Source organism: Pipistrellus kuhlii, unplaced genomic scaffold (genome assembly GCF_014108245.1).
Source record: "Pipistrellus kuhlii isolate mPipKuh1 unplaced genomic scaffold, mPipKuh1.p scaffold_m20_p_8, whole genome shotgun sequence".
Lineage (NCBI taxonomy): Eukaryota > Metazoa > Chordata > Mammalia > Chiroptera > Vespertilionidae > Pipistrellus > Pipistrellus kuhlii.
Window position 1 is genome coordinate 31255028 of NW_023425584.1, and position 19373 is coordinate 31274400.

Here is a 19373-nt window from a genome sequence, read left to right on the forward strand (position 1 = left end):
TGTGTCCCACCACTTTCTTTATCTTCCATTGTGTTTCTCTCCATCTGCCCTTCATCCAAAAGTAGAGTTAAAAGCTTAAGAAATGGAAAAGCCACTGAATGCCAGAAGTTATCGCCAACCTACTTTATCCTCAGCAATAGGTTCCTGTTATTTTATAAACATATTTTATTGATTTTGTACAGAGAGGAAGGGAGAGAGCTAGAGCTAGAAACATCGATGAGAGAGAGTCATCGATCAGCTGCCTCTTCCACACCCCCTACTGGGGATATGCCTGCAACCAAGGTACGTGCCCTTGACCGGAATCGAACCCGGGTCCCTTCAGTCCCCAAGCTGATGCTCTATCCATTGAGCCAAACCGGTTTCGGCTGGTTCCTGTTATTTTAAAGATGTGAGCAACCCATAATAATAACAGTGTAATGTGCTAATTAGATCGGAGGTCCTTCCAGACGAAGCTGGGGCTGCGAGGGAAGCCCAGTCCCACGCACCTGCCTGTGGCCAGAGGGAAGCGGTGCTGGCAGCCAGGCAGGAAGACCTACTCTTGCACGGTGTTCGTGCATCAGGCTTCTAGTGCAATTGTAAGATGTCATTCCACATTGTCATGGCCCAGGTCCCCTCAGAAAGCCAAACTAGCCAGTGCTAGGCATTGTAACTTTCCATATGTGTTATGACAACTTCCCAAATGGAATTAGTGTCTTGAAGAAGAGGCTTCTTTTTCCTATTTGCACGGGCTTCATATGGGCTAGTGGTGGCCCTGGATATTAACTCCATTTCTATTAAAAACTGACTTAAGGGCCTGGCTTTCCAGTAAGGTATATGTAGGGCTAATTAATATGAGGATTGTAACGGAGGAAACAAAATTCATATATATAAATGTAATGCATATTCACGTAGATGATAAAATATGACAAAAATAAAACGCAAGAGAATGTAGAGCCAGTCAAATGATTAAAAGGAAACAGTTTAGCCAAAACTGGTTTGGCTCAATGGATAGAGCGTTGGCCTGCGGACTGAAGGGTCCCAGGTTCAATTCCGGTCAAGGGCATGTACCTTGGTTGTGGGCACATCCCCAGTGTGTGTGTGTGTGTGTGTTGGGGGGGAGGGGGTGTGTGCAGGAGGCAGCTGATTGATGTTTCTCTCTCATTGATGTTTCTAACTCTCTGTAAAAAATCAATAAAATATATTTAAAAAATAAAATAAAATAAAAATAAATAAATAAATAAATAAAAGGAAACAGTTTTAGCAAATTGCTGGATCATATACCAAGTCAGTTACACACATCACCAACAAATAGCAATGTAATTTTAAATATATTTATAATACTTACAAAAAATGAGGTGCCACAAAAAAATAAATCTAATAATGTGGAAAATTTTTTAACTTTATTGAGAGACATTACAAAAACTTTAACATATTTAGAGACCTTCTGTACTATGTCCATGGATAGGAAAACCAATACTGTAATTTGGAATCTGATCTATAAGTTTAATGTAACTCATATTAAAACCTCAATGATCATGGTGCTTACTAAAATGTACATGGGCCCAGCTGGCATGGCTCAGTGGTTGAGAGTTGACCTATGAACTAGGAAGTCATGGTTCAATGCCCATGTTGTAGGCTAGATATCCAGTAGGGGGTATGCTGGAGGCAGCTAATCAATAATTCTCTCTCATCATTGATGTTTCTTTTGAGCTAGAAACGTCGATGAGAGAGAAACATCGACCAGCTGCCTCTTGCACACCCCCCACCGGGGATGTGCCCGCAACCAAGTACATGCCCTTGACCGGAATCGAACTGGGACTTTTCAGTCCGCAGACCGACGCTCTACCACTGAGCCAAACTGGCTTCGGCCATCATTGATGTTTCTATCTCTTTCTCTCTTTCCCTTCCTCTCTGAAATCAATAAAGATATATTTTAAAAAAGAAAAAAATGTACATGGAAGAATGTGGGCCCAAGAATGGACAATACAATCCTAAAGAAGGTCAAATTGAAGAATGTGTGCTAGTAGATATCAAGCTTTAGTAATTTGATCAGTGTGGTATTGACATAGGAGTAGAGCAGTGATTCTCAACAAAGGAGGACTACCCCCTCTCCCGGGAAACATTTGGCAATTTTTAGTTGTCACAACTGAAGAGTAGGGAGTGGATGCTATTGACATCAGTGGGTAGAGGACAGAGATGCTACTAAACAATACAGAGCTCCATAACAAAAAATTATCCCATTTAAAATGTCAATAGGATGCTCTAGCTGATTTGGTTCAGTGGATAGAGCTTTGGCTTGTGGACTGAAGTGCCCTGGGTTTGATTCCCGGTCAAGGGCACATAATTCATTTGCAGTTTTGATCCCCAGCCCTGGTCGGGGCATGAGCAGGAGGCAGGTGTCTCTCTCACATCGATGTTTCTCTCTCTCTCTTTCTCCCCCTCCCTTCCACTCTAAAAATTTCAAATGGAAAAATATCCTCGGGTGAGGATTAATAAAACAAAACAAAGAAATAAATAAAATGTCAACAGTGCCACGGTTGAGAAATCCAGGGGGTAGAGATAGACCAACTTAATATATATATGAGATTGGGGTGAACATATCCAGCTGGAAACAGCTGGAATATTCATATTGGGTAATTTGAGGAGAGTTTATTATTTAACAAAGGGGCCATTATACAAATGAGAATAGGGTGTAGAGAAACCAAGAGGAAAAATGCAGCCTCCTGGGGCTAATAGAAGCTATAACAGGACAGGGAATAGCTACTAAGACTCAGAGTGCAGAAAGGGCCTCTGACAGGAGCCAGAAACTTTAGTAAGGGGCGGCCAGCCTGCAGCAACCTCGCAAGGAGACAGCTGGGAGGACAAATACCGGACTTCACTTACCTTTGCCTGACAGCACTGCTCATGGCCAAATCCAATGAGGAGCCCATGACCAAAAAAACCATTCACCTATTCCAGACAGGTCTGCCTCCCCTCCCAGGACACAGGCAAGGCTAAACAAGGGTTGGGAGCAAATCTGAAGAAGCAAACAGGAGCTCTCCAGCCAAATGGAAAGGTTTTATAAATAAATCACCCAAATTTAACATCCATCAAGTTTACTATAAGGAGAATGAAAAGATAAGCTGCAAGTGAGAAGAAATGTATATCACTATAAATGACAAAGGAGTAGTTTCCAGAATGTGTAACAAAGTCCTCCTAATCAATAGGAAAAAGATATAATAACCCACTAGAATTTTTTTTAAAGGTAAATGACATGAATAAGCATTTCTTAGAACAGGAAACACAGATGGCCAATAAACATATACAAGGAGATGTTCAACCTTGTTAGTAGTCACGGAAATGCAAAATTAAACCACAGTGAGATAACATTTCACACCCACTAAACAGGCAAAAATGAAAAAGTCAGATATTACAAATTTTGCCCCGGAAGTGAAGTCAAATGAATTCTTATATGTTGTACGAGGGACAATGAATTGGTACTTTTGACATGAAGTGCCTAGTGAAATGGGAGATGCGTGTACTCTGTAACCCAGAATTCCAATCTGGAGTGCATTTCAAAAAATTCTTGCACTTGTGTATCAGGAAATGTAAGCAAGGATGTTCCTCAAAGCATTGGTATTTATTTATTTGTTTGTTTGTTTGTTTTTAAAATATATTTTATTGATTTTTTTTTTTTTTTTACAGAGAGGAAGGGAAAGGGACAGAGAGTTAGAAACATCAATGAGAGAGAAACATTGATCAGCTGCCTCCTGCACACTTCCCACTGGGGATGTGCCTGCAACCAAGGTACATGCCCTTGCATGGAATCGAACCTGGGACCCCTCACGCCGCAGGCCGATGTTCTATCCACTGAGCCAAACCCGATAGGGGACAGCATTGGTTTTTAAAAAGGAACCCTTTTTATAATATGGAGTGTGAACTGTAATTAAAAATTTTTTTAAATAACCTTTTTGTTTTAGAATAATTTTAGATTTACAAAAAATTGTGAAGAAAATAGAGTCCCCATACAGTCGGCACCCAATTCTCCCTATTATTTTACCTTACATTTGTGTGGTAGGTACCTTTGTCACATTAATGAACCAATACTGATACATTATTATTATTATTATTACAGTCTATACCTTATTCATATTTCCTCAGTATTTACCTCATGCCCTTTTTGCAATATTGTTTTTAATAGCTAAAACTGAAAAAAAAAATTCCTTAAATATCCATAAATTTAAAATAGATTCATAAACTGTGGTTTATTTGCCCACTGGGTTATATAGTAAGGCAGATCCAGGAGCGAGAGTAAGTGAAGGTACAGCTGTATGGATCAGCATGCATGAGTCCGAAGACATTTTGCTGAGCAGTAAAAGTGGGTCTTAAACACACATCCAACACGATCCCATTTATAAAGAGCTCAAAATGAGGCAAAATAAAATCATATATAAGTTGAGGATATTTACATATATAATAAAACTTTCAAGAATAGCAAAAAAAAAAGATTAATTACAAACATCACGATAGTGTTGCGGCTGGTGGGAGGCAGTGTGATGCTATGGAAAAAATATTTTCATGGGTACGGGATGGTGAGCACGTGAGTTTTTATTTTGTTGTGTTTTAGACTATACATGTAAGGTATATGTTCTTTTGTTTGTATATGTTTCACAATAGTAATTAAAAACTCTTATCCCCCCTTTTTCTTTGCCCCTAAGGCATATCTTCCACACAGTCCCCATCCCCCAGAACGCTGGCTTCAGGGCAAAGGGGATGAGCTCGGTTAGAGCAAACAGGAACACCAGCCCTCCATGCCCAAACCAAAGAAATATGACCATGTCGCTCATCATCCTTTCAAACCCCACCACACGGTTTTTCCTGTTTCTCAGAAGCTGAGAAAGGTGCTGACTTCATGTAATGAGTGGAAGGGAGGCCTCTCACAGAGATCCACCGGAACCCTGGGTGTCACCCCACACAGGCTGTGCCTTCAGCTGTGGTCAGAGCAACGGCCAAACCCAGGCCCTGGGTCAGGGAATGACCCCTCGTTTGAAGGTTCATGGAGCAGGTAGGTGGCTCTCACTATAAGAGCGAGTTTGGCCACCTTCATCGACCCCAAAGGAAGCTTTCCTGCAACAGCAAGAAGCAACTGCTCAGCTGATCCCTTTGCCCAGGGACCAAGGGGCTGGGGACTCCAGTGGGGGCCTGGGAAAGCCTGCCAGTGCTGGTGCGCTCACGTGCCTCCACTCTCAGCCCTCCCTTGTCTGTTCGCTCGGCTGTTTGTCCGCCTGCCCAGCAGACACTCACTGGGCACCCACAACGCGCTGGGCACAGTTCTAAGCCCCGGCAACACGTCCGGGGGCAGGACACAGCCCTGCGCTAGCAACATCACAGCCAGCACCGGGGCCAGACAACAAGCAAACAAAACCACCGTAAACTGTACTAAGACCTACCCAGGAAAGAACAAAGATAGAGGTAAAATAACCCACTGTCAAGGTGAAGCACAAAGGTCAGGCAGCCTGAGTTCAAGTTCTGCTTCTAGCACCTATACTTTGGGCAAGTCAATTAACCCTTCTAGGCTTCAGTTTTCTTTTCTATAAATTGGAAGCAATGATCAAACCTGCTGAATAGAGTTGATTGAACATTTATTCTTTCAAAAGAACATGTATTGCCCTAGCTGGATAGAGCGTCGGTCTGTGGACTGAGGGGTTCCAGGTTTGATTCTGGTCAAGGACGCATGCCTGGGTTGTGGGCTCAATCCCCCAGTAGGGGGCATGCACAAAGCAGCTGATCAATGATTCTCTCATCATTGATGGTTCTCTCTCCCTCTCCCTTCCCTTCTGAAATTATTAAGATATATATTTATTGAGCATCTCTATGTGCTAGGCACTAAGGATTAGTAGTGAAAAGAACAGGCCAGGTCTTGACCCCAAGGGACTTACATCATAGTGGCGGAAGAGTCACCGGAAATGCAAAGGTCATTTCAGATAGCAGAAGGAAACTGATGTGACAGGGTGATTAGGGAGGGAGGCGCTGGGGAGTCAGGGAAGTCCTCTCTGAGAAGGTGACATTTTTTAGCTGAAGGATGAAAAGGACCGGCTGTGTGAAAGGCTGGGGGAAGAGAGAGTTAGCCAGAAGGAATTAGCAAGTGTGAAAGGCCTGAAATGTGGTGGATGAGTAGCTGGAAGACAGCGATGGCTGGAACCTATGAGTGGGAAGGCAGAAGATGGCGCTACGGGGAAAAAGGAGTGTCCATGAAGGCCACAGAGAGGATTTTGTATTTTTCCCAGTAACAGGAAGTCCCTGAAGCTAAAGCAAAGAAAGGATGCTACTGTTTAATCAGGGAAATTAATGAGAAAGCTATTGCTCTAGGGCTGGTGGCTTGAGCTTGGGTCTCTGCATGATATGGGGTGAAGGGTGAGGGATGGTCTGGAGGAGGCAGGACCCAGAGCTTGTCATGGACACCTGACCTGCCTCCTCTCACTCTGCGCAGAGTATCCACATCTGAATTCCACTTTCTGTAGGAAAAGCCCTCCCCCACTTAGAATTTCTTTTTTTCTTTTTTTTATATATTTTATTGATTTTCTTATAGAGAGGAAGGGAGAGAGATAGAGAGCCAGAAACATCGATGAGAGAGAAACATCGACCAGCTGCCTCCTGCACACCCCCTACCGGGGATGTGGCCACAACCAATGTACATGCCCTTGGCCGGAATTGAACCTGGGACCCTTCAGTCCACAGACCGACGCTCTACCGCTGAGCCAAACCGGTTTCAGCTCCCCACTTAGAATTTCATTCTCTCGGAAGTCAGGGAAGTCCTGTATTTGAGGGCTCTGCTTCCTTTCCCCCACCTTCTCTCCCCGGCCTGGATTCCCCTCCTGTAACTCAGATGTTTACTGGGGTCCCCAGGCTCCCGAGACCTGCATGAGAAAATCCCAACTCCCATGTGTCCATGTGCAAGTCCAAAGCCTCTGTCAAGGCGTCTGAAAGATCCAGGGGCCTGTGTTCGCAGGACCACCACTGGGCCCCTGCTCCCGCTCTCTGTGGAGTTAGTTCATCCAGAACATTCTGCAGGAGTGCTGCTCCTGTTCTGTGCCCGACAGAATGCAACCCTTCCCACGGAATCCTGTCTACATAGCAAAGCTGACCAGCCACCCAGATTGCAGAAGGACCTCAAACTTAGCTCTGGGGTTCCAGTTCTTTGAAGTCCTAAGGCCACCCAACTGTAGTGGATTTTCCAATCCCCTCCCCCCTTTTTTTTCCAGTGGAATTTATTGGGACGGCATTGGTTAATCTCCACTCTTTTTCAATTTTCTTGACTCCAACCTTTTGCCATTTTGCCAACTCCTCTTTCCTCCTCACCCAATTACAGTTCATTTCTAATACAGAGCAAGTTCTGTAGCCCTTTTGTGACCTCAACTCATTCATTGTTCACCCGTGGACACAAGATCTCAGCTCCCTACCTCCCTCTCCTGGCTGGTCCAGGCATTTCCCAAGAATTCTTACTAAAGCAGGGTTCTGTGGCTGTGTGCAAGGCTGCCGTTGAAAGCTCCTGCACACACAGTGGTTCTAAGAGTCTAGGGTGCTCAAGACATATCATAAAAACAAACGAGATCTGTCACAGAAGCCTGGGCGGAAAGAAGATGAGCCCTGTTTATCATCCTCTGGCTGCGGTAGTTTTCTGGGGCGTTGACATACCCCAACACTGCCCTCTGGTGGATGACAGGTGTTGATTCTAGAATCTACCACCCCCCATTTCAGAGACAAATCACTAGCTTTCCCATACATTAAGTGTGGGCAAAGTCATATCCTTAGGCCAAGTTCTGTATTTTGCACAGGAGCCATTATATTTCGGGGGGGGGGGGTCTCTACCTAGGTGACTCTCAACATGGTCTGAGTCCAGCCAAGGAGAGAGGACAGGCCCTAGCTGATTTGGCTCAGTGGATAGAGCATCCGCCTGCGGACTGAAGGGTCCCTGGCTCGATTCCAGTCAAGGGCGCATGCCTGGGCTGTGAGCTTGAGCCCCAGTGGGGGGCATGCAGGAAGCAGACAATCAATGATTCTCATCATTGATGTTTCTATTTCTCTCTCTCTCTCCCTTCTTCTCCGAAACAAAAATATATTAAAAAGATAAATCAATCATTCAATCAATAAAAATAAATGTTGGATCTGAATTCCTCTATTTCTTAGAGAAAGAGAGAGAGATCAGGTGAGATCATGAGATTGGAAGGCCTAGAGTATCAAGAGATTAACCAACCTTGGTCTCAAATCCTTCTCTTGACCACTACATCCCTCACAGATTCTTGTTCCCCACTCTAAACACTAGACCAATAGGCAGCAAGAACAAACCCAAGGGACAAGGGTGACTGGCCCATAGGCACTGACAGAGTTAGAACATCCCTTTTTATGTCCTCATCTCTCAGGCCCAGAGCGGTGTTAGCTCTGGGGGGTAAAGAGGCCTGTCTTACTCAACCCTCAGATCCTGGCACAGTGTTGGCATCAGATGCCAGGATGAATGGGTGGAGGGACGAGTAAGTGTAATGAATGTGCCTCATTCACTCCCTCCTGCCCTTTATCCTGACCCTTGAGAGCAGCATGCTATGTGGCTCCTAAAACAGTGTCACCCTCAACTACCTCCCCTACTCTCCAACCTCCAGCCCCCAAGTGACCATTTCTCTGGTTCTCCTCTGACCGAGGTTCCCCAAACCTGCCCTGTGGTCCAAGCATTGGGTTAGGAGTTAGAAGTCCCAGCTCTGCCATCAATGATCTCTTTTGTCTCTTGTATCCTTATCTGTAAACTGAAATGGGGCTCTCTTGGCCCTCGGCAGTAAGAGGAATGGGAAGATACCCAACCTTACTTAGGACTGTGGTATTCTGACCCAGAGTTTCTCTTCTCTCTCTCCAGCATCGTAAGTGTTATGTGCATAATATAAAAATATATACACATTCATAAATATTAAAAAAACACACACAGTCCCCCCAGAGGTACCTTCTGTGAGGTGGGGATATGTTGTTGCTTTATAGACTTGATGTCATTCATCCTCCTGCCGACCCCACCACGTGGGCGCTTTGATTAACGGTGTCACACGGATGAGGAAAGGAAAGTGAGGACTAGAGAGGTCCGGTTACTTGCTCAGGTCACACAGCTTGTGAATGGTGGGTTAGGATACAGTACGAAGGATACAAAGGATTAGGTATGTTTCTATTTCTCTTTCCCTCTCCCTTCTTCTCTGAAACAAAAATATATTAAAAAGATAAATCAATCATTCAATCAATAAAAATAAATGTTGGATCTGACTTCCTCTATTTCTTAAAAAAAAATTCTTTAAAAAATTGCTATAGTAAGTTTTTATTTTATTATCTTTATTGAGTTATAATTGATATAGACATGGCATACATTTAAGGTGTACAACATATTGCTTTGATACATTTATATTGCAATATGATTGCACAGTACTATTTGCTAACACTTCTAGCAATTAATGTCTATGATATGGTTTTGTTGTCTATAATTACTATATTGGGTATTAGGTCTCCAAGACTTATCTACTAGTTGCTTAAGTTTGTAACTTAAATAACATCTCTCCCATCTGCATTCTCCCCAGCCCCTGGTAACTACATGTTACTCTCTGCTGTTATGATTTTGGAATGGAAAATGTTTATACATATTTATGCCATATATATATATATATATATATATATATATATATATACACACACACACACACGTATATACATACACACAATTTTACATATATTGTACATAACTATATATTATATATGTGCTATATATGTTATGTATATATGTGGCATGTATATCTATACATATAAAGAGGTAATATGCTAATTACTGTAATGACCAATTTGCATATTGATGTGCAGGAAGCTGGAGACAAGTTGCGGGGAGGGGGTCTGAGGAGAGTGCCTGACAGGAGCCCGGACTGCAAAGAAGGAAGAGGAAGCAGCCATGGGGAGCTTTTCCAATCCCCCTGCACAGACACCCCACCCCAGCCCCCGCACCTCCAGGCAGACCGGAAGGCTGACCAGATGGGGAGAAGACCCAGCCTTAGGGGTAACTGCAGCCCACACCTCCAACTCCCGATCTCTTCCCCACCACTCCCGCCAGGGGCGCCCACAACAATAGCAGGTACAGCTGCAAAACAGCCATGTACAATTTAAAGAATGGCGCCAAGCAGGAAGATTTGACAGTTACTCCTCCTTCGGCCTCGCTGACCCTTAGTGCCCCCCTAGTTCCCTGCCCCCCTCCCACCCCACTCCAGTGCCTCCAGGGAGGACCACCGCTACAGGGCTGCTGGCCAGAGCCCGCCCCTCCGAGGCCTGAGGAACCCTCTGCAAAGCTTCCATAGCTACAGTCCCAGGAAACAATCATGCCCTCCTCCCCTCATCAGCACCTGCTACCTGCGAGGGTATTCGTGGGTTCAAAAATAACAATCCCTTCCTGTTTAGACATCACTTACTTGATGAAACATTTCTAGTTTATTAGCTCAGAACCTCCTCATGACAGCCCAGTGAGGCAGGCGGAGAAGAGATTATAATTCCCCCGGGGTTTGTTTTTTTTTTTTTTTTAATATATTTTATTGATTTTTTTTTGCCCCCCTCCCTCCCTCCTATACATACTCTCCCTCCCCAGAGTTTTATGTCCATTGGTTGTACTTATATGCATGTATACAAGTCCTTCGGTTGATCTATTATCTCCCCCAGATCTCCCTCCCCTCCCCACTGTAAATTGACAGTCTGCCTGTTGCTTTACTGTCTCTATATCTATCTTTTGGTTCATCAGTTTATAATATTCTTTATTATCCATAAATGAGTGAGGTCATGTGGTGTTTCTCTTTCATTGATTGGCTTATTTCACTCAGCATTATGCATATGGATTCAGAAATGAAGCTCCGAGAGGAAAAGTGCCAAGCCCAGTGGTTCCCAAGGTGCAGCACTGTGGTGGGGTGGGGGAAGTTTGATTTTAAGAGGGCACAATTCAAGAATAAGTTAATAGTGAATTTTCTGCATTTCTTCTGGTTCTAGGGGGCCTCATCTAGAGGGTATACTACATAATAAAAGGCTAATATGCAAATGACTGAATGGTGGAATGACCCATCATTATGATGCGCACTGACCAAGGGGCAGGCACTCAATGCAGGAGCTGCCCCCTGGTGGTCAGTGTGCTCCCACAGGGAGAGCACTGCTCAACCATATGCTGGGCTCATGGCTGGTGAGCACAGCACAGTGGTGGGAGCCTCTCTTGCCTCCGTGGCAATGCTAAGGATGTCCGACTGGTGGCTAGGCCCACATCCTTCCAGGGCTCCTGGACTGCTAGAGGGTGCAGGCCAGGCTGAGGGACCTCCCCCTCCCTCAAGTGCACAAATTTCATGCACTGGGCCTCTAGTATTATATAATTTTTCAAAGGAAACTGCCAAACTGTATTCCAAAATAGTTATATCATGTACATTCCTGCCAACAGCTTAGAAGCATTCCAGTGGCTCCACACCATTGCCAACACTTGGCACAGTCTTTTTCATATAGCCTTCCAAGAGGGATTTCATTGCAGAAATCAATATATATATTGATTTCATAGAGGAAGGAAGAGGGAGAGATAGAAACATCCATGATGAGAGAGAATCATGGATCGGCTGCCCTTAACTGGAATTGAACCTGGGACCTTTCAGTTCACAGGCCGATGCTCTATCCACTGAGCAAGACCAGCTAGGGCTTATTGCAGTTTTAATTTGTATGTCATAATGACTAACGTTGTTGAGCATCTTTTGATCTGTTTATTTGCCTGTATATCTGTATATTTGCTTTGGTAAAATATCCATATGATATCCATCCTCTGGCCATTTAAAAAACTGTGTTGTTTCATTATTGAGTTGTAAGCATTCTTTATATATTCTATATACAAGTCCTTTATTGGATAAATAATTTGCAAATGTTTTCTCCCAATCCACAGCCACCACATTTTATCCATCTCTGTTTGGCTTCCCCTCCGTATTCTGCCTGGATCCATTCCCTGTTCTTCCCATTGGTATCACCGCCACCCTGGTCACCTCTCCTGGACCATTCTCCCGCTCTGGCCTCACGTGGTCTTCTTGCTTCCAGACTGGCAGAAGTCTTGGTGGATAGATGTACATGTGAGCAAAACTAACTCCATTTCTGTGTCCCAGGTTTCATTCCATTTTTTTAGGTTTCATGCTGTGATCTTTGACCAGCCTCACTGTTCTTAGTAAACATATTAAAGCTTTCTAGTTGATGATTATCCATGTTCCTTAAAATGTAGCCATAAATTTGTTTTTAGTAACAGATGAATGGCATGGCAATCAAGATAGATATCAAACTGGTAATAGTATGGACTAAAACCATCATCTATCATATTTAAGACCACTAGGAGGGATGGCTCCTAGCACTAATGCAATTTTTGTCCCTTTGTCTTGTCAATCATTAGCACTTAAGATATACTGTAAAAAGTAATACCAGCAGAGAATAGTCTGAGCAGACTGCTGGGCTGTCTTTTCTGCTCCAAAGCAATCGTCCTATAACTGAATCCCCCTATAACAAATTGTTATAATCTGTGGAGTTGTTTGTTCGTTTGTTGGTCTTAAGATACCTTCTCATTATGGTGCCCATTACACCCTTGCTCCACCCACCACTGGATGCTTGGACTGGCCTACACTTCAGTCTATAAACAGCAGCCAGGGAGCATTTAAAAATGCACACTGCGTCACTTCACCTCCACGTAGAACGTCCTTCAAAGGCTCCCCGTTCCCTTGGCATAGTAAAACCCAAGTCCCTGACAACGGGTCCCAAATGCTCACTGTCTGATCCCTTACTGTCTTCCCGGTCCCATCTTCTATCATCCCCACCCCTTGCCCATCGTGCTGCAGCCATAACGATCCTTTTCCTCAAACACACCAGCTTCTGTTCCTAAGGCCTTTGCACAAGCTCTTCCCTCTGCCTGGAGTACTCTTTGTCCTGTTCTGCACATTGCTGACTCTTCTGTCATTTAGAAAGTTAAAATGTCACCACTTCAGACAGACATTCCTTGCACACTAATTCTGGAGTGGCTACCTCCATGCTCTCTCTGACATCATGCTGCAGTATTTTATTGCTCAGCAGAATAGTTATCACAAAACACTTTCCTTGTTGTTTATTGCCTACATCCACTAGAATATATGTCATGAAAGCAGGGGTTTTGTCTTCTTTATTTCTTTTTTAAAAATATATATTTTATTGATTTTTTTACAGAGAGGAAGGGAGAGGGCTAGAGCGTTAGAAACATCAATGAGAGAGAAACATCGATCAGCTGGGGATGTGCCCGTAACCAAGATACATGCCCTTGACGGGAATCGAACCTGGGACCCTTGAGTCTAAAGGCTGATGCTCTATCCACTGAGCCAATCCATCCAGGGCATTGTCTTCTTTATTTCTATATCCCTAGTGTGCAGAGCAGTTCCTGGCACATAGCACAGGCTCAATAAATTCTTGTTGAATGTCTGTGCCCACAGCATCTACTTCTGTGCCTGGCACCTGGCCACAGAGTAAATGTTTGCTGTCGGAATTTGTCAAGTACCAATGGCCAAAAAGCATCCCTGGGCCCTGGCTGGTATTGCTCAGTAAGTTGAGCATCATCCCATGTTCCGAAAGGTTGCTGGTCCCATTCCCAGTCAGGGGATATGCCCAGATTACAGACTCAATTCCCAGTGGTGTGCCAGAGGCAGTAGATAGATGTTTCTCTCTCTCTCTTTCATCAATGCTTCTCTCTTTCCAATATCAATTAAAAAAAAAAAAAGTATCCCTGGGCCAGAAGAGGGAGAGTAAAGATACACATATAGAAATGTAACAAAAGAAAATTTGCAGAGAAGCCTAAAAGGGATCAATTTCTCTAGAAGTGTTTTATGACCTTGTGACAGAGCTGCCATGTCCCTGGCTCTGGCGTGGGTTCCCACCCAAGGGACAGCCTTTCCTTGGTTGCTGGGGCTGTTGGGCCCTCAGAGAATGCACACGAGACAAGGGAACGGCTGGCAGGCACAGCCCAGAGAACCTTCACAGGGCCTGCTTGTCAGGAGAGGAGACCCTCTGGACCTGCACATCCTGGTGTCTGCAAACTGATTTTCCCATCCTACAATCCTCAGCACCAGTCCCTCCCAGGAACTGGTGACAGCTTGTTGTTCCCTTGGCTCCTACCCTATCTCAGGCCATGTGGCGCCAGGCCAGCTGGCTGAGTAGGGCACCGAGGGCTGCACAGACAGTGTAACACACAGCCCCAGTGTCTTCTCTTCCGGTACTTTCCCGTAGGCCTCACCCTTCCCTGAAAGCGTGGTTGGGAAGCAGTCTGGGGAGTTCCTGTGAGGAGCTTGCACTGCCCTGGTGAATCCAGGGCCACCCCCGGGGGTGTGGAGGGGATCGGCTTTCCTGAGCACTCAGCCCTCTCTGAGCCCTGAAGAGAGCAGTGGGCAGCCCCGCTGCTTTGGCCTGGGAGAGAAGCTTCCCTGAGGTCAAGACTCCTGCCCGGCTCCCAGGAGCCCAGCGAGGCCTCAGCCTTCACTGTAAACACACTCCCAGAGCCTCTTATCTGAAGTGAGGACTCCAGATGGCAGGGCCAACTTCGGGTAGGGCTTATCAGGAAAAGTCACTTTTTTTTGTGGCAGAAATTTCTGGGAAGTGGCTGCCCAGAATGTGGCCCTGTTTGTGGACTTCTTGGCTTGGAAGTTAAGGGACCGAGGCAGCACACGCGGAGTCCTCTCACTCCTCTGTCCATCTCATCTAGCATCCAAACTGGTCCCTGTGCCCGAGGCACAGCCCGGGCTCAGGAGGGGAGTGAGTCCAGATGAGGTTTGCCTTCATCCTCAGCCTGGATTGGACAGCTGGGGCAGGAATTCTGTCTAGGGATGACTCTCCCTCCTTTCCGAATGCGCCTTCACAGGCCTATCCCTTGGCCTTCAGTCCCAGGCCAATTCCTCTGAGGGGCCCCGGGGGCTTGCTCTGGGAGAATCCAGGAGGCGCCTGAGCCCACCTGAGGAGTGTGCTCAGCCTAGGATGCAGGCCTTCCTGGCCACCAGGGCTGGGAGAGAACAGGGTCCTCGTTTGGCCTCCCTTAGCAGTCACTTTGGAAAACCCATCTCTCCCTGCCTTTGCTTGGGTCCCTACTCTCGGTCGCCTATTCAAAGGATGCTGACCAGGAAACAGTTGCTTTCTACTGTTGCACCTGCCTATCTGCCTTAACCAAAGTCCAGTCTCAGTTCCTGGCCCTGCCCTTTGAGCCCTTCTCCCTCCCCTAGGTTCCCCCAAGAGGGGGTGGGAGGGAGGGAAAAAGGGAGGGAGAAAGGGAGGGAGGGAGGGAGGAAGGGAGAGAGAGAGTGAGTGTGTGTGTGTGTGTGTGTGTGTGTGTGTGTGTGTGTGTGTGTTAGCCAGTAGGGGGCGCTGCTGCCGCAGGGTCAGAGCTTCCAGGAGTCTGAAGCTATAGGAGCTAAACTGCTAATCCCCTGGGAACACAGGTGGACCTGAGGACTTTGGTCCTGCTGGACAGAAGAGGGATGATGAACTGATAGACATGCCCCATCCAGAAATGGGGGCACCCTTATCCAGCATCCCTGCTGCTGTGTCCACACACCTAGTGTCCAATGGGCATGGTAGAGCAGTCCCTTTTTTTAAAATATATTTTATTGATTTTCTACAGAGAGGAAGGGAGAGGGATAGAGAGTCAGAAACATGGATCAGCTGCCTCCTGCACACTTCCCACTGGGGATGTGTCCAAAACCAAGGCACACGCCCTTGACTAGAATTGAACCTGGGACCCTTCAGTCCACAGGACGACGCTCTATCCACTGAGCCAAATTGGTTAGGGCAAGAGCAATCTTGATGTATGGTTCATGTTCTAGCTGGAGTCACCAGTGACCTGGGCATTCCTGGGGTAGGCTGTGTGACCTCTCTACCTCATGCCCTATTCTCTTTAGCTCAATGTCCTTGACTCCCCAGACTCATAACCGAGGATGGAAGTCAAAGCCAAAGCTCAGAGGTTTGCCTTGGCCTTGGCTGCAGGCATACAGGCCCCTTGGCAGGGCTGGGGTCCATATCCCTACACTGCTCCCAGAATGGGGAACCTAGAGAGGGCCTCAGAAAGGTCCTGCTCCAGCCCATCCCACATCCTGGCCATCCCCAAGTGCTGTCTTCCGATCCTGCTCTCACGTAGGCCCACTTCCCCCCACCCCCTATGGCCACAGTCCTAATCCATCTGAGTCACCTGAGCTGCCTCCTGCCCATCACCCTGCTTCCAGGATGCAGCAGGTCCCAGACTAGGGTAAGCCGAGGAAGTGCCTAGGGTGCAAACTGTAAGGAGGTGCTCACTGGGAGGGTCGTGCAAGTACGAGTGCGAGCTGGCCCCTGAGAGTGTCTCCTCAGGTTTGTAGCCTAGGAGACTGTTTGCCTAACCCTCGTTCCTTCCCAGCATGCCACACATCTCATCTTCCTGGCAGCCACAGAAAGTCCTAAAGCACAGGGAGGACTCCCAGTTATCCTCCCAAGGTTTGCCCTAGCTGCTAGGGCCTAGCATTTACTTCAACAAACTTCTGATGGCAGACCCCGGCTCCCCAGAAGGGGAGGAACCATGGGTCGTGCCCCGAGGAGCTCCCTGGTTGGCAGGATAAAGTCCAGATTCCTGAGTACAGCGTTCAAATTTCTTCACCATGTGTCCCCCATGGGCTGGCCCAGCCTCAGCTCCTGGGGCAGCCATTCCACAAGCAGGATCTGTGTGGACTTTTAAAAACATACAGACAGACAGACAGACAGACATATATATATATATATATATATATATATATATATATATATATATATATATATATTATTGATTTCAGAGAGAAAGTGAGTGGGAGATAGAGCCAGAAACATCAATGATGAGAACCATGGATCAGCTGCTTCCTGCACGCCCCCTGCTGGGGATCGGGCCCACAACCAGGGCATGTGCTCTGGGAATCAAACCGCGACCTCCTGGTTTGTAGGTTGACGCTCAGCCACTGAGCCACGCCGGCTGGGCTTTGTGTGCACTTTTGAGCCTCCAGGCTTTTCCTTGGCCTCTTTCCACATCCTGGAACGTCCTTCCCCACCACTAGCCTTCTACACTTTGCCTCCATGACCCTGCTGAATGCTTGGTCCCCCGAGCAGCCATCTGTGCACACTGGCTGAGATAAACTGCCGCCGTCCTCACACCCAGGATCTCCGCCCCTTTGCCGCGCACTCCAGGAATGACACACATGCCATTCTGTCAGAGCGCACTAAGTGTCAGTTTTTGGGAAGCTGCCTGATGGCAGGGAGGTGGCTCTGTGGGTGTCGCAGTCGCACACTCTGCTCTCAGAGAGCTCACATCCACATTGGCGGTGGGGACTGTGGTGGCTCACTTCTGTGAGCCCCACACGGCGGCATGGGCCGGGCCGAGCAACATTCTGTGATCGGCAGAGGCCCCCGAGTCTTGCGACTTCAGGAGTAACTGCTGTACTAAAGGCAAATCAACCCGTGTGTGCTCCAGCCCATGAGGCAGTGGGAACCCCCCCTCCAACATTCACAAAGGTTCTCAAAGAAAGGAGAATGGCTTTTGATTCCTGGGGTGACCAGTCCCCAGAAGTCCCCTCGCTCAGAGCTCCCCGCAACACACCCTGGTCCGTTCTGCCCCCTACTATGGCCTCAGTCCTCTGAAATCCTCCCAGAGCAGCATTTCACACTGGCTACCTGACACGGCAACACACACACTGTGGCTTGCCACCTGCCAAGCCGGAGGACAGACAGTCATGCTTTCTCCTGGACCATCGAGGCAGGTGGGTCGCTGTTGGCCCTTAACCTTCCCATCAGTCAGTCAGGGGACAGATATTTTCCTGAAGACTTATGCATGCTGGGAAGGAACTGAACCCTCTCCCACCTGGCTAAGGTCCTATTTAAATTGTTCTCCTGTTTGAACCTACCTTATATTATTTATTTATTTATTTATTTATTTATTTATTTACTTATTATTTTTATTTTTTAAAATATATTTTATTGATTTTTTTACAGAGAGAAAGAGAGGGACAGAGAGTTAGAAACATTGGTGAGAGGGAAATATCGATCAGCTGCTTCCTGAACACCCTTACTGTGGATGTGCCTGCAACCAAGGTACATGCCCTTGACCGGAATCGAACCTGGGACCTTTCACTCCGCAGGCCAACGCTCTGTCCACTGAGCCAAACAGGTTTCAGCTGGACCTACCTTTTAAGAGAGGAAGAGAACACCCACCTGATACTAACAGCCCCTTTCCCTCGTTCTCTAGCTGGCTAGCTCTTTCACTGGATTCCCAGTCTCTCTGAGGGACTTAGAGGGGCCACATATGTAAGCAAGGCAATGGGAAAGAGAGGAGAGGTCCCCTTGGAGGGACAGAACCAGCAGAAATGATCACAGTGCTGCTCAGGGGAGCCATGCCCCTCCCTCCTCCTCTCCTTTTGGGGCATCCACATGTTTCTGTGGAAACCGTCCTGTTGCCAAGGCCATCTCAGGGAAGATGTGCATACTGCTGAGGCGATCTGAATCCATCCACCCATCCATCCATCATCCATGTCGCGACCCACAGGTTGAAAACCGCTAGCAGTGTCACTTAAGACCATTGGAAAATACAGATATTTTACATTACGATTCATTAACAGTAGCAAAATTACAGTTATGAAGTAGCAACAAAAATAATTTTATGGCTGGGGGTCACCACAACATGAGGAACATATTAAAGGGTCTCGGCATTAGAAAGGTTGAGAACCACTGTCCTAGGCGTTCCTATTTTTCTCCTGCCTCTTGCCCTGCTTTCCTTCCGTGAATGTACCTATCACTCAGCTCTTGCTGAGTCCAAGCTACAAAGCCGTATTCCTGTTGATATTTTCTAGCTTAAGCGACAACTACTGTTTCTGAAATGTGACTTCAAACGGAGCCCAACACAGACACTCGAAAACCAGGTCCTCTCCCAAGTCAAATGGATGGGCTCGGATCACGATTAGGCTTTGTGACGAGGACGTTAGCTGGACGAGGCAGAGAACCAACACCAGTGGGTCAGGCCTGGGGCCACAGGAGGAGGAGGGGACAATAATCCATTTGGTCTGGGGCCTCACTAAACTTGCTTTCATGGTCACGAGGCCCCTCAAGGGTAACCCCTCATTATCCTGAGCCTGATTCCAGGGCAGCCCTTGGGATTGGGATTCCCAGGCTGAGTCACCAAGGTCACCAGGGACTGTGTTCGCAGCACAGACTCTACTCTTGCAGAATTTGGAATTTCCCTGGCTCTCTCCCTCACCAGCCACCTGATACTGAGCCTGGGCCAGGGGAAGTCAATGCTGGCCTGGACAAGAGATGCTTGAGGGTCTGTCTGTCTGCCTACATCCCCCCCCCCCCCCCCCCCACTG

General features: G+C 46.8%; 1 protein-coding gene across 1 annotated transcript in view; it reads right to left on the reverse strand.

Moving 5' to 3' along the window:
* RAD50 (RAD50 double strand break repair protein) overlaps window positions 1-19373 on the reverse strand; it is a 186442-nt gene that overhangs the window by 77060 nt on the left and 90009 nt on the right. The window lies entirely within an intron of this gene.